Below are 15,093 nucleotides of genomic sequence, written 5' to 3'. Positions count from 1 at the left end.
TTGTTCTTTCTCTCCTTAGTGCGTGTTTTTCCTTTTTTGTGATCCTTATTTAGTTTTTCATTGTTTATTTACACTGCCATTGTTACTTCATGAATTCTTTAAATCATTGCCTATCTAGAGGGGAATCTGGACAGAATTAGTCTTGCAGCTTTAAGTCTTGCTGACAGGAGGAGGGAAGAGCAGAGCTTTTGTCCTTGAGAGAAATGCAGGAACTGTGGCCATTTGGAATCAGACAGACGTGGTTGGCCTGGAGGGAGATGTTTTTATAGAAGTGCTGCGTGGTCTGCTGTGTTCTGTATCTGTTGGAACTCCTTGTACCTACAGAATCTCTTCTGGGAGACTAGGATCCCCTATGCCATTCTGCACTCTTGGCAGGCAGGATAATTGTCTTGTATGTGTGTGATGGAGGTGTGTGCAGAAGTCTATCGTGGGCTTCTTTCCATGTTTTGAGGTCTTGCATTTGGATTTTCCATGGGACAGAAAAAGGGCAGTGCTTTCTGTGTGAATCTGAGCTAACAAAAAGTGATGGAGAACAGACTGGATGTGTTTCCCTGTGCTCGTTCCCCACGGAGAACCTTGAGTGGATTGCCATTTCCTCAAATATGTTAATGGCTTGCATGCACCCTTCAAACTAATTTTCCACTTGATTTTCCTGCCTTTCATCAGAAGCAGGTACTGGAGGTAGGGAGGGGCCCATTAAATCTGGATGTCGGTAAGTTTCCTTAAATTCCTGGTCAGAATGGGGCAAAGAGAGAATCCGAGGTGACGGATTATGGTTTTATGGCAGTGAAGCAGGAGAAAAAATGACTTCTAAACGGCATTTTTATTCACAAGAATGCTTTTTGGTTCCCTTTCCCTTCATTCTGGTATTTCATTTTTTCTCTTATTTATTGAAAGATTCAATGTAGCTGGAGTAAGTTGTCTAAAGAAAATAGGTTGTTTTAAGAAGAACAATAGTTATATCAAGCAAAAGAAATAGAAGTTATGACTGGTTGCACATGCCTCGTAATTCTAGATATGATCCTTGCAGTGCAGAGTACATAAGCACTTGAATGTCAGTGTATGCCTGTATGTTCAGGATACAAGTTGGAATTTGCCTTTTTCCAACTACTTTGATAGTAAAAGTGGTTTATTTAACTTACTACACAAGTGGGTACGAGTGTGGCTGAAGCATGTTTACTTCTCTCTTCTCTACTACTGAATGCTCAAAAATATTTTTGGTTGGGACTTTATCCTATCCTGATTATGGGACTTTATCCCAATCTGGGGTGAATCCATCTTCGTTTTCTTAGTAGTAGGTGGCTCAGCCTTCATGTTCCTTACTTGAGTTGATGATAGGAGACAGAACAGCTTGAGCTGATATTTTGGGGCTGGGGAAGGAGAGGCACGGTAGCTCATTGAAGTAGTTGTAATCTGCAGCGCCTTAAAAAGAACAGAACTAATACTTATCGACAGATACTTATTTTTTGTTTTGTTTCCCCCTTTAGGGAATACTGTTGTGCTGAGGAAGAAAACAACTCCAACCCCCTCCTCCCCCTTTCCTTGCCTGAATTAGAAGCTCCAGGAATGTGCTAATTGGCGGCGGCCTCTTCAAAAAGGTAAGAGGCAATTGTTATTTGCTCACTGAGGTGTCTTGCCTGTTCGGTTCCTCTTGCAAAGAAGGGTGATGTTAGAAGAGGCTTGTCTACATAAAGTCTCCGGGTTAACATGGGTTGCTCTTCCTTTGCCTTTTAACAGTCTGATGCAAGCAAAATATTTGTGCACTTTGTGCTTCGCTTCGTTGTGCGGGATATGGTCCCTCATGAAAAATTGGAAGATGAGATAGATTTTTAAATACTTGTGGGGAAAAAAATAAATAATGTAACTCTTGTACTGTGGACTGATTAACTAAGTCTTTGAATATTAGCTTAGATGAGAAGATACTGAGTTAGGTCTAAAGAAGCCGAGTTGAAAAAATATAATCTCATTAAGTTTTTCTTCTTATTTTTTAACTTGGTTGTCTTTTCTGGGGTCTTCAGTGGTTTCATGGCTGCTTGTACCACAGGCAGATAAGATATGAACGAACACCAGCTCCATATCTGAACGGTGTTTTGTGAAGAGTTGCGGACAGGCGGTAATTCTTTACCTCTCCAGACTTAAGGTTTTGGGCAGAAGTGCAAAATATGGTGGGTGAGAATTCAAATCAAGTACCTTTTTTGTAGTATCTCCAAGCAATTACATTTTGCAGTGACATCTTATGATGCAATCCACGTCAGTCTTTCCATTTCCAGACATAAAATTTGCAAGGGTGTATGTGCGCTGTAATTCATAGAGCATAATGGGATGCTTGAGTAGACTGAAGTAAGCTGCTGGACAAATTGCATGTATATTTTAATACTGAAACTCAGCGTTTAGATTTGTATTTCTTCAGGAGGTAGCTGCAGTACTTGGAGATGACATTCTGACTCTGTGATCGAGGCACATGCTTCTTGTAGTGGAGGCAGTGTCTTCTGTTTAGACCTCAGCCTTTGCAGTTCAATTTGATGTCTTAGCCTAGCACTGAGAAGGAGTTTATGCGAGCTTGCTAGGTTCTGAATTTGGGAAGCCAATGCATGATGTATGTCTTTCTTCTAGATATGTTCTGTGGTACTAACCTTTGTGAAGGGTTTGGGGAGACATTGCAATGCAATAATGTCTTAAATTGTACCAGTGAGATTTGTCAGAGTTCATTTGTCAGACCCCTCAGACTGACTAAGTACACTAACTTATCAAGGATAAGCTGCAGACAGGTAATGTGCCTTGGGATGTTCTTTCTCATTCTCCATCTCGTTCGTGATGGTGCAGAGGCAAGCTAAGTCTTTATTGAACGGCTGCTACCAGCTGCCTGGCTACCTTCTGCAATAAAGCTAATGACCTAATGGGCAAATGTTTCTTTGAGACCTTCAGTGGAAATGGAGACAAGGAGAAACATACAGACCAGCTAAAGGGTTCTTGAGGAGTTTGCAATTTCCCCAGGGCCCTGTCTATGTAATTACCTGTCTATCGCTTTGTCTCCTATCTTTTAATGCAGGAGGAGTGTCAGACTCCAGGCTGCTAATCTTTGTTACTATGGAAAGGCTGCTTACACTCCTCTTCTTGCACTTCAGAAATGGCAATCGCTGGTCCCCAGCTGGTTCTTTGAATTTAACTTAAAAATGGATGATAGCTTTTCTCCTTGGTGCCAGACTAAATAATGCAGCTGACTGCGCTGTTGCAGGCAGGCATTGCCTCTGCTGCTGACGCTGTGGTGTGTTGGGAGGACAAGCCCACAAAAGCTGCCTTGTAGCTGTTGGACCCGTTTTCCCCCAGACAAGTCAAGGGCTCTAAAATTCCTTTTGAAACACAGAGTCTTGGGGCACACCGAGACGTGGGAGCCTTGGCTGAGCTGCAGGTGTGAAGGAAAGCTGTTGTTAAGATTCATAGCTCCAGCCGAGTTTTTGTACGGTTTCTGAATGCCTTCAAACTCCCTGGCTTTGGGGCTGTGGCACGCAAAAACTCTGCAAGCTGTTTGGTGGGATTGTGGACATCAGCTGTTGCTACTGCCTCCCACCAGCATGCGTCTCACGCAGTGATTTGCAGCGGAGGCAAGTTCTTCTGTCTTCTTTCTGTGCACAACCCCTCAGTCGACCCTTGGTCATTTCTCTGTGTCTGAGACATCTGTTTCTTCTTCTTAGACAGTGCTGGAAATCTGGAGGAGATTCCTTGCTTGCTGCTGTCCTCCTCCTTCCCCTGCATGTGCTTCCTGAGTTGCAATGTCAGGCAGATCATCCCTCCAAAGTTGTCATTTGGGAACGGCTCCAGCGCAAACACCTCGTCTGCATGCGTTCCTTTCTGTGTTAGCGAGGAGAGGGAGACAGTCCCCATGCTGGCCGGTAGTGGCCCTTTCCAGCTGCTGCAGCACCAGCTCACACGCCCAGGAAATGTGTTTTCAAGTCCCTTTGCCGTACCTTTGTAAAATGTCCTTTAACTGTCTTCAAATGCATGGTATTTAAGCAAGAGTCTGTATTATCAAATGCCATCGTGCAGTCTGTATTCCTTGGGGTGAAAAGCTTTGGGAGGAAAGGCTGGGTGTGATACTGAAATTTGAGAACCAAAGCTAAAGGAAATTCTTGCCCATGTGTGAGACTAGAGCAGGGTCAGGAAAGGTGGGGGACGGGGAGGCCCCTGCCCTGGTTAGTGTTGAATGGGAACAGAGAGGAGGGCAGAGGCAGGGCAGGGACAGGGCAACGACAGATCAGGTTTGGCTAGTGGCCCGCAGCTTATGGTGTTTGCGCATTTAATGCTGAGCTTTCCTTCCCCATCTTTAACTAAATGTGTGCAAAGATTGTTTTTGATCATTTTTTTGTTCCTTGAAAGAGCAGCCATATCTCCATTCAGATTGTTTCAGAAATCGTGTTCATTATCCATGCATCTAGTATGATGATTTTGCACTGATTTTGAAAGAACTTCTGTTGTCATCCCCCCCTTCTTTTTTTGCCCTGTCATTTGCATCAATCTGAGCCATCTCCAAAGGAAAGGTGATACTGCTGCCGGCTAGCATTTCAGGTGGGTGATACTGGATGTTAAGCAGTGTGCCTGTAATAAGTTACCTGTCAGTGGGAAACTTACCCTGTTTGTATTTCTCTTTTCATACATAAATCAAGGTCATAGTTCTTGTGCCTTTGTAGAGCATTTCAACAAGGTATTTGTTTCAAGTCTTTTTTTTTTTCCCCCTCCTAATCCTTTGAGAAGTTTTGGGTTAGGATTCAGTGACTGTACTCAGTAAAATGTAAATCCAATAAGTGTCTATCAAAGCTGTATTGCACCTTACAAGAGGTTCTTCCAGAGTCCTGTTCATAAAGCCTTAACCTTCTCCCAGTTTAAATTGGGACTTTACCACTGCTTAAGGTCTTTAAGTACTTAATTAAATTCATTAAAGTTGAGTCTGTGCTATCTTGTTTTCTTTAAATTTCTGATTATTTTTTTTTTACTTCATGAAAGTTACATGTTTAACTTTTTTATTCTGGTATGGATAATGTTTAATCTTAAAAATCTTACTTGAGAAGAAGAGCAATTTCCAGCAGTGTTTTTAAGGATGCTTGTATGTCTAGAATGTGTTTAGTGAATTAAAATTCACAAAGCTGGATGCTTACTTTATACCTTCAACATGATAGTTTTACACATCCTAGACAGTTTTAAACACACCAAGTGGAGAATTCAGAGCTGAAATTAACTTGTTTTTTAAATCACTTCTTTCACATGCAAGTTCAAGAAATGTTGAGAAATAAAGCAAAAGTCTGGCATGTACAGGCACAAGAAGCAAGGTTAAAACTGTAGTAAGGGATATAATACTGAATTTTTTTATCCTCTGAGTTCTCTGGGCCAGCCCTTAGCTGAGGGTAGCTTTCACAGGTCCCCTGAGGTGAATAGGGTAGCAAATGGGGTTGCAGGGGAGAGGTAGTGAAAAGACAGCACAGGGTTGCTGCAGGGCATCTGTGGGTGCAGAGGGCTTGCAGGTGTTGTCTTTTGCATGTCGTGGAGCTATGGCCATGGTCAGTTGAAACCCCGCAGTTCTTGAGTGTTAGCAGAGCGAGCTCTGGTGCCCTCCTCCAGTTTCAGTGGTTACAGCCCGCCTGCCTCCATTGCCCTTGGTGCCGTGGTGCTCTGTGTGCCCGGTGGTTGAGCTGTTTGAGGTGTACAGGCTTACGCTGAATACACAACTGTGAGTGCACTTTGAGAGGCAGATGTTAGGTGGTGCGACGCGTTCCTGGGCCAGGGCCTGCCCTCCCCTGCTCGCCACCCTGGCGCGGTGCAGGTCGGTCACTGCTCAGCTCCTCAGCGCCCACACAGCAGGCTTGCAGGAATGCTTCTGGAGGCCTGCTGTCTGCCCTCCTTCGCCCCCTGTGCAGCTGTGTGCCCAGAGCTTGGAGGTGGCTTCTTGTGCTCTCTGAAGCTTCGCAGGCCTGCGAAGAGGAGCTCCAGCTGGAAAGACTCGCAGTGACTGCTGCAGAGCAGTGGGAGTACAACCCGGCAGTCTGCAGGATGAAGTTTTTGGAAAGAGCCTGTGGTGCTAATCCATAATTAGTGGCTGAGAGGAACAAAGTATAACGCATGGATATTAGTGTAGGTGGCAGGTTTTGGTATGGCTTTTGCTTATATTATGTGTTAGTCTCTCAAAAAGAAAGCTGGAAGGCCAAATCGGATTTGAATGTTTTTGTTGAAGCTAGCAATGGAAAAAGACCTAGTTTGTTGCCTTGTTTGCTTACCGGTGATGACTGTTCTCTTCTGCTAGGGAACAACTCATCTTGGTACATATTGCTCCATCCTTCAGCTGTGCAAAGATGCCTGTGTGTTCCTTAGGTACATCAACAATTGGAGTGTTCAGAAAGATTTTAGGGGAGAAATTTTGCTGGCTTGTTTTTTGCTATTAGTAAGTATTTCTAAGTGAAAAATCCTTAAACAATGGTTTCAAAACCACGTTTCCTGGTGGTGTTTGTCTGCTCTCTACCGTCTGCGTGGTTTAAGGTGTAGAAAACGTGGTGCTGCTGCCAGGGAGCTGGGAGGCCTGGGTGCTATTTGGAGCTCTGGCGATGGTGCTGGGATCATTGATCTTGCCTCTTCCCCATGGGAAGACGTGCTAAAACCCTGTTGAATTAGCCCAAGTATTCCTGTACAGACCTGCCTTAGCCTCTTGTCAGATGTGAGACAGAAGTCTGTGGGAAGCCATGTGTTTGTGAGGAAATTTTGTCTAGAAAATCCTGTACAGATTTGAACTGGCTGGGTAAATTTGTACTGGGAAATGCTTTGTAACATGTGGTCTGAAACATTTTTGATCTGGTGCTGATGGCCTTAAAAGCCAGATGAACCACATCACTGACTCATGGTCACTTACTGCGCTGCTGTGTGATGTAAACCAGAGCTTCCTTTGGTGCCTTCCCACATACAGTGCTGTCTGGCTGGACTGTGAATTTCAGGCTTGTGCTTATACTCTACAGTTGATAACCTAAACATGCTCTTTTCTTGAAAGAGATCTTGTACATTTCTTGTAACTTAAATAAAAAGCTTCCAGTAATTTTGGTACTATTCTACCTATGGTTTACCTTTGTGGAAAAGGAAATACGACCTGTGTCTTGGGGTGACCAAAGAAATTTTATTTCCACGTTTCCTCACTTCCTTCTCTCCCCCACCCCTTCCTCAAACTATGAGCTCATTATGATTTTAGGTGGTCTAATGATCTTTCCGTCTTCTCTGTGATGGTTATCACAAAAGAAAGGATGCTTAACTTTTCAAGGAAGAGAAACAAAGAAAAGGGAAGGTTTTTAGCTTCCCAAACACCTTTTGGATATTTGTGACATTCATAAAATCAGTTGAACAGAGATGAAAACTAGGTATACGAAAAGAAGCACTGTTTGCCAGCAAAATGAGCAGCTATATTTCAGTCTTAAGATGCTTGGCTAAAGAACAGTAACATAAGCTTTTTTGCTGCTAGAAATTGAGAATTTGGCCGTAATATGCAACTGTAAAATCTGTAGGCATATAGTGTAGCAGAAGCTGTCTTTATTCATATACAGCACATGGTATTTGGCTTGGGAGAAAGTTCTTCGCTCTCGAAGAAAGTCGGGGTTCTGTGTGGAACTGGCTGCTGTTTGTGCTTCATATTTAAAAGTCTGTTTTATTCCAGAAAGACAAATTAATCGTGGGTGCTATTGGTACTGTTTTCTTTTTTTTTCCTTGTTCCCAGCAACCCACTGTATTTACCTGGCTGTCGTCTTTCCATGCTGTTTATTTCTAAGCTTGTGATCATGATTACAGTGAGAAGTAGATGAAATTCATCTGTATATTCCAGCAGGGAAACTGAACCTTTCATGACTTCAACCTGTGGGACCTTTCCCTCCTCACTTCTCTATAAAAGTATTTGTGATATGCTCAGAGCAGTCTTGGGGTGACAATCCGAATTGCCTAATAAGATACTGTTGGTTTAGGAAGAACGGGGAATAAAAGGAAAGGGATGGCAGTATGCAAGTGGTGGTTCACCAGTGTCATGTTAATAGAATCCTCAAATCAAGTGCTCATTCACTTTAACCAGAGGTTAATTAATCAGAGTGAGTAGATAAAATGATAAGCTGCCTTTAATGAAGTGAAGCAGCTTTATTAGCAGTAAGCAAAATGCAAAATATTTGGTCTCTGGCACATGTGGCTATCACGGGGGACTGTGCTTTGCCACCAGCTTTGGAGTGCACTAGCCTTTTTCTCGCTGCACTCTGCGGGCTCTGCTGTCTGCGTGTGAGTCTGTGGCCAATTCAGAACGCAGGAGATCGAATCAAATGGGAAGTAGGTATAACATTTAAAAACAGAAAAAGTAATGTTCCTCACAGATCGATCTTCATGCTAGAGACCATCATTTACCAACTTTCATGCTTCATTTGTTGATATTTTTCTTTGTAGAAAGCACGCTTTACACACACACAGCAAGCAAGCAAGCAAACAACCCCCCTGCGTGGGTTTACAAGAGTGCTGCAGTTGGAAAGGAAGCAATATGATCCTGCCTGGGAACTGCTAGCATAGCCTGAAACCCGTCAGCAGTTACCTGCCAACTCGCAGTGTATGGACAGAAACGCACCAGGGGAGGTGCTACCTGTGTCTTTAGGTGGAGGGCCAAAGCCTGCCTGTCACTGGCTATTAAACCGAAGCAAATTTGCTTACTCTTGTTCAAACGATCTTCAGTCCTCAGCAGTGCATCTGTGCCGTTGTGGTGTTCGCCAGTGTCTCTCCCGAAAAACTGTAGAAGCCATCGAATGTGTGTCAGTGTGCCTGGCAGAGCAGGGCTGTAATAGCAAATACCCACAGAGTCGAAGATGAAGTAGATGAAAAAGAATGCATGTTTATGAAGATGCAGGTCTCTGGAATGCTGAAATCATTTACTCTGGGCTAAGATGAATCGGTTTAAATGTCTACGTTTCAGCTTAAAATTAACTCCACTTATGACTAGATATAAAGATTGTTTCTCACGTACAACTCAGAATAGCAGTTGGTTCATGAAAGTCACCTCACAGGTAAACCCATTACAAATTAGGTATGTGGTAAGGTTACTGTACTTGTGTGATCTGGAGAAGTTCAGCTGGTAGACTTAACATGACTTGATGATAGGATGCTAGCAAGTAATTTGTCTGCCACCAAGCTCACCCCTCCCCAAGCCTGTCCCTAACAGAGCCTGCTTCCCACTGCCATTCGGGTGTCCGTTCCTCCACCCCAACAGCTCTCCCAGTTGGACAGAGTAAGTGGTCTTGCATGCGTAAGTTGAAAGATTGAATCCACGAAGCAGAGCATGTTGCTATAGAGGGAAACTCTCAAATGGCTGGTGAGAATGATATGGGGAAAAGGTACTGAGATCCTTGAAAGCACACTGGCAATTTTTGTCTTTACTGTAAAGTGACCTAGTACCCAGCTTGTGAAGGAAAAGCTACTGGTCAGGTGAGGTTGCAGTTACCAGCTGTGGTGATGCTCTTGCTGTACTCTTTAGGAACATAGCGTGCTACTCTACTTACTGCAATTGCAGTGCAGTTGTTGTAGCACGCCTTGAGTCCCTTTTCGGTTTTCTGCTTGGATTTTTTGTTCTAATTACTCTGTGTTGTGAGTCTCAAAGCTTCAGAAGTGAGATTTCTGGATATGTAAAATAGAGTAAGAAATCTTGGACCTTGCCTTTATATTGAAAGTATGAGGTTAATCTAGCACCTTCTGAAAACCTTGTAAATATTTGACTGGCTCTTTGGCAACACTGCTGAACTGGTTGATTAATGCTTAATGTGAGAGTGTTTCTGAAGCATGCGGCTTAGGTCGGGGCTGAGGCTCAGGGTGCAAGCAGCAGTTGCATGTGAAGACATCCCATCTGTGCGCCCTGTTGCCCATTCTCCAGGACTGCCACCCCCGAGACATGCAGGCAGGAGGAGCTGGGTGACACAGTGGTGTCCGCTCTGGGCAAAGTCAGCTGAGCCTATTTTGGCAGTGGTGACATTGGTTTGAGCTGTCCTGGCTGACTCTTTCTGCCCTGCTGCTTTTGGCTGGTCCAGCAACAGTGTGGTAATCCCTGACTTCCAAGTGATGGTGAGCATCTGAGTCTCTAATATTCTACAGAGCATTTGGATATGGAAGACTTATGCATATATAGAAATGGCACCAGCAGGCAATTGTTAGTAACTGGTCACTGAGGAGGAGTAGCCTAGAGGTTAGTGACAAATCTGGAGATGAGCATGTTAAAAAAAAAAATATGGTAGCTTCTGATACCTGTCATAGCTTGATGATTTAACAGTACCCCTTCTTGTATTGTATTGCTGCAAATGTTCTGAATGAACGTTTTTTTGGCATTGTAAAGTTAGCAGACAGATTAAATAGAAAAATGTTTGCAGCCTTATGAACAAGACGAATGAAAGTCTCCTTTGTTTTAAGTGGGCTAATCAGTGCGAGACAGCTTTTGTTTTTCTGATGTAAAGTTTGCTCATTCATAATGTTGTACCACCTCAGTCCTTCCAAGTGCCGGTACAAATGGGAGAAGAGCCTTTCAGAGGACCTCAGTGCCATAAAAGACCTGAAGCATCATTCAAAAAGTAGTACATTTTCTTGCAACTGGCTACTGATGGTTTAGGTGAAATGACTGCCATGCGGTAATTGTACACAGTACTGCTGTCAGATGGAGGATCCCAGCAATCGGTTAGTCTGATTTAGTGACAAGCATAGGATAATCCAGTAACTGCAAAAAGTCACTGCCCCTCCTACTGTTCCCGAGATGGAAATGAGCAAAACCTTGATTATTGGAAAAATGACTTGTTCCATGACATTAAACTCCAGCCCTTTCCATAACTGCATTTATTTACTTATATTCTTTTTTTTTTTTTTTTAAATCCATTTGATCATTTCTGGCAATAGCTTAATAGGGTCTAAGTATTTACCCAATTTAGACAGCTATATAGGCTTCAAAAATACAGCCACAGACTATTTCCAAAGGAATTGCCTGCTGATTCTGGCATTGGTTATTTCAGGGAGGCAGAAAAAAGAACACCTCATAGATGAAGGAACAAAGCGTGCAAGCTGTCTCCAGATCAAATGCAGCAGATGATTAATGTATCTGAAAGGTGTAATTGAGAGTGGTGGTACCTAGTCGTGTGATGTTGTGCTGTTCCTTGGTGATTGCTGGAATGTTTTTGGCTGCTGGGATTCTCCTAGAGTCTTGATTTACACCTGACATAGAAGACATGTACATCTGTGGTTTGGACTAAAGTTTAAGTTATTTCGTGGTTGTACCAAGTCCCCAAATGCTTGATTTAAAGGAAGCAAAAATAGTCACACATAATGCTGGCAGAATCCACTAGTCAAACAGTAGCTACTTTATACTTTGTCAATAACTTAGTAGAAAGTATCCTATAATCTTCAGTAAGATTGTTTTGAATTAGTTGGACACCTGCCTAATAACAGATTTCCAAGAAGTTAGCCTGTGCATATGGTTAATATTTCCAATACAAATTCATGACTGAAGTGCTACTGGAATAACAGTGATGGTCAGCTGATGGTCATTTCGTGGTTCATATTGACTTTCTGAATCTCTTCCTCACATACAATGTAAATGATATTTTTTATGTACTGATTTGTTACTTTATATACTGATCTATAGAATGTTTGCAAGTGCCTGTCTTGTCAACAGACAATGTTTCTGTAGTAGATACTTTCTGATTTCTTAAGATAAATTTTGAAAATAAAATATATTTTTTTCATTTAACAAAAATGTCTCGAAAGTGTTTGAGAATACGCTTGTACTGCAAAAGGTGGGTTCTACCTCGGTTCCTAGTAAGGAGATTTGTCTTCACTCTGGTGGGCTCCCTAGGGAAGGCTTCAGTATGTTTCTCTCTATACTCCTAATCCAAACAAACCATAAAGGAAGACATTAGAGACGATAAGGTCTGAGAAAATGGCATGTTGTCCTGATACTATGTGACTTGTGATCAGAGAACCTCAACCATAATTCCTACGCTTGCTTCATACGAGATCTGCCAGTGGGCAGACGTATTGGCGGGCTCTGTGGTACCCCCAGCTGACATATGGTACTTTAGGTCCTTTTATAATAGCACACAACACTGGGAAAGAATATAATTTCTTAAAACCTGTTATCAGACGGGGAACTGAGATGCAGGCGGCTCTGCTAAAGGACTGCAGCTCACTGTTTTCAAGCACAGTCGAGCACTTGCTGAAAGTGTTTGGCAGATGTCATTGTGAAATGAAAGAGGCTGTTGGGCTGCTACAAATGTCAATCCTATATTTCTAGCTGAACACGCGGATGCACAGAAAAGCCAAGTTATTTCCCTGCAGTCCCCCAGCAAGCAAATGACATAGCTGGGAACAGAACTGAGATTTCCTGATGTCCATTCCCCTGTATAACTAAACCGTGCTTTCTTCTTCATTGTAAACACGAATCAAGCCAAATGGCATGCGCAGTTAGCTTTATTCCAGCAAAGCTGAGGGGGGAAGCAGGAAGGAGGAAGGGAATAGAGCCGTGAAGGGGGAGGGAAAGTCATTCAGGGACAACTGTACCTGCTGGGGGCACGGTTTAATGAAGAGCGAGGAGTGGAGGAAGCAGCCTGTGTTCCAGATGCATTGTTATCTGCAGGGTCCCCTATCCGGGAGAGCGCTGCGAAAGGTTTAATGCAAATCTGAGACCTCTGCCATTGTGTGAGACAGATTAGGGCTCATTTGCATTCTTTCTCCTGTAATAATTACCTAGCAAGGAGTTCCTGTTACCATTAGCTCCTTTCTGTTTGCCTGTGATAACACCATCAGCCATCTCTTCTCCATGGATTATGGACACTGTGAGGAAGGGCAGTGGGCCAAAAAAAAAAAAAATCTTTTGGAGAGAGCAGTGGAAAAATGTGAATGCTGAAAAATTAAAATGCAGATAATTGTAGCAATAACCATCAAATACAGCTGGAGAAGCACTGTGAGACGAAGAATAAAAGTCAATATCAATCCATAGTATCAATGAGTTTGTGTGGTTTCAAATATCAGTTTAGTAAAGCCAACATGATTTTAACTGGCCTTTACCTATGGCGCTTGGAATTGGCTCAAATTCTTCTAAAATTAGCACATTTAGACATCAGTGTTATCAAGACGAATGTTAATAGTCTAAAAATGATGTGGTGTATCAGAAATTCAGGTAAAACTCAGCAAACAGTGCAGCTTTGAGTCCTGGAACTCAAGTAAGGCAGTTGGCCTGAATTAAAAAATAAAAGCAGGTATTTTTTTGTTTTCCCGGTGTGTTGGTTGAAGATGGGAGGAGTTAAATAGAAGAAAAAAGGCAACTGAACTTGGAAGGCTGAGGGTGCTAAAATGAGCTATTACTATTACCGCTGCACAGGTAGAATACCAGATGTGTGCAGCTAGCGGTTTCTGTTCTGGCTGTTTACTCTTTCTGTTGGTTTTGCACTCTGCATCCTTCTAGCAGAGCCGGTGGGGTCACTTGAGGAGAGGGGGGAGCCCCAGTGTCCCCCCAGCCCTGGCCAGGCTCTGGTTCCGGGCTGCAGCCCCTGCTCTGGGAGCTGGGGATGGAGCCGATGGCCTGTTTCAGGGCTGTGTGAGTGACACCACACAAGGCCCTTTTTGGGTCAAGGGGGCACTAAGGCACTTTGGAAACAGGGAATGTACCCCATGTTCCCCATGCGCCTTGGGAAGGGAGCAGCGTGGGCCCAGACCAGCCTCTGTTTTGGTGCAGCCGCATTATTTTGGTAGTGGTGTTATTCTGGCTTTCAGGGTGGTGGGGTGGGCAAGGAGGAAGCCAAATTTAAACAGCCTGGCTGTAATCTGCGAGCAGCCATTTTGCAGTTATTTAAATTTGTAAGCTTATTTCTGATCTGGAACGGGCTGTCGAAATGATGAGTTACATAGCTAGTGGGGCTTTTTGTTTGTTTCTAAGTGATTTTTGGGGCCGTGCTGCCATGTTCACCTTGCCATCAAAGTGCAAGTGGCGGAGTGCCAGCAGTGCTGCGTGACCAGTCAGTCCCTGCCCCTCCGTGGGGAGTGGGCTGGGGTTGCGCAGGCTTGTGTTGGTGAGCTGCTGGGCACACAGGGAATTACCAGCAAAAACCCACTTCGGTTCCTGTGACTGGCACCATTTCTTGCTGTTAAAGATCTGTGAGGATACTTGCCACAACTCTGAACAGGTTAGAGATCCTTGCATATGTGAGCATGCTTGGCATACAACTGAGTTATCTAGCATTTCCCCCTTGCTGTTAGATTTACATTTTACAAAGGTCCCTTTTTCCTCCCCTCACCGTCATGATAGGAATACTTTGTTTTGTAGTGAGAAAACAAGGGACATAGTTATTTCTCTGTGAAATCCTAACCAGTTGAAATACTAAGTAGGAAGGTCCATTACATTATACGCAGTTACCCCACCTGTCTTCTGGTAATGGGCTCTGTTGTGCTGTGTTGGATAATGAAAGGATTATATTCGAGGGTGAACAAGGCTGACATTTTGTGTGTAAGACCTTTCCCAAGTAGCAATGGACTGCAAATGGAGGCACAGGTCTGCAAACAAGTAATCATTCTGGCCTTTTGTGAAATCACTTCTGCATGCTTGTTTTTTGTTTATTTGAGGATTTTCTTTAGCTGTGGCAGCAAGAAGAGAAATCTGGCAACACTTAAAATGTCAAGATATATGAACAGGGCTAAGCTGCATCTTCCACAGTATCACTAGATATTTAGTGTTAACCAGAAGTCGTATCACTATAAATGATTAGAGGAAATGACAGGGAACTGGAAATGTTGTTGACATATTTCTTAAGTCTGATTTCCCCCCTCCCCCCTTTTTGCTCACTATAATAATGATAAAGATCACAAACATGACAGGTACACAAACATAATGGGAAATGAAATGTTTTCTAAAAAAAAAAAAAAGCTCGAAAGCACACGTTTCTTAAAGAAAACAGGTACTTGTAATTCTAAATACAAACTGAAGGATACCTTTATGTTTTGTTTTAGAAACAGCAGCTTAAGTCTTTCGTTCATCTTCAGACCTTTTTCTAGGAGGAAGAAATACAATTTGGTGCGTGGCCAGCT

The 15,093-nt window shown here is 43.2% G+C and overlaps 1 protein-coding gene across 14 annotated transcripts in view; it reads left to right on the top strand.

Moving 5' to 3' along the window:
• Positions 1-15,093, top strand: part of ZMIZ1 (zinc finger MIZ-type containing 1) — a 352,884-nt gene that overhangs the window by 52,412 nt on the left and 285,379 nt on the right. For 13 of the 14 annotated variants that reach the window (XR_010832874.1, XM_048074827.2, XM_067000629.1 and 10 more), the window contains exon 2: positions 1,488-1,598. The gene's annotated coding sequence lies outside the window, so the exon portion shown is untranslated. Of the gene's footprint in view, positions 1-1,481; positions 1,599-15,093 lie in introns of those variants that run through there. The other variant, XM_048074843.2, reaches the window with a different exon arrangement.

This window comes from Anser cygnoides, chromosome 7, assembly GCF_040182565.1.
Source record: "Anser cygnoides isolate HZ-2024a breed goose chromosome 7, Taihu_goose_T2T_genome, whole genome shotgun sequence".
In the NCBI taxonomy this organism is placed as follows: Eukaryota; Metazoa; Chordata; class Aves; order Anseriformes; family Anatidae; genus Anser; species Anser cygnoides.
This window is presented reverse-complemented; position numbering and strand designations above follow the sequence as displayed.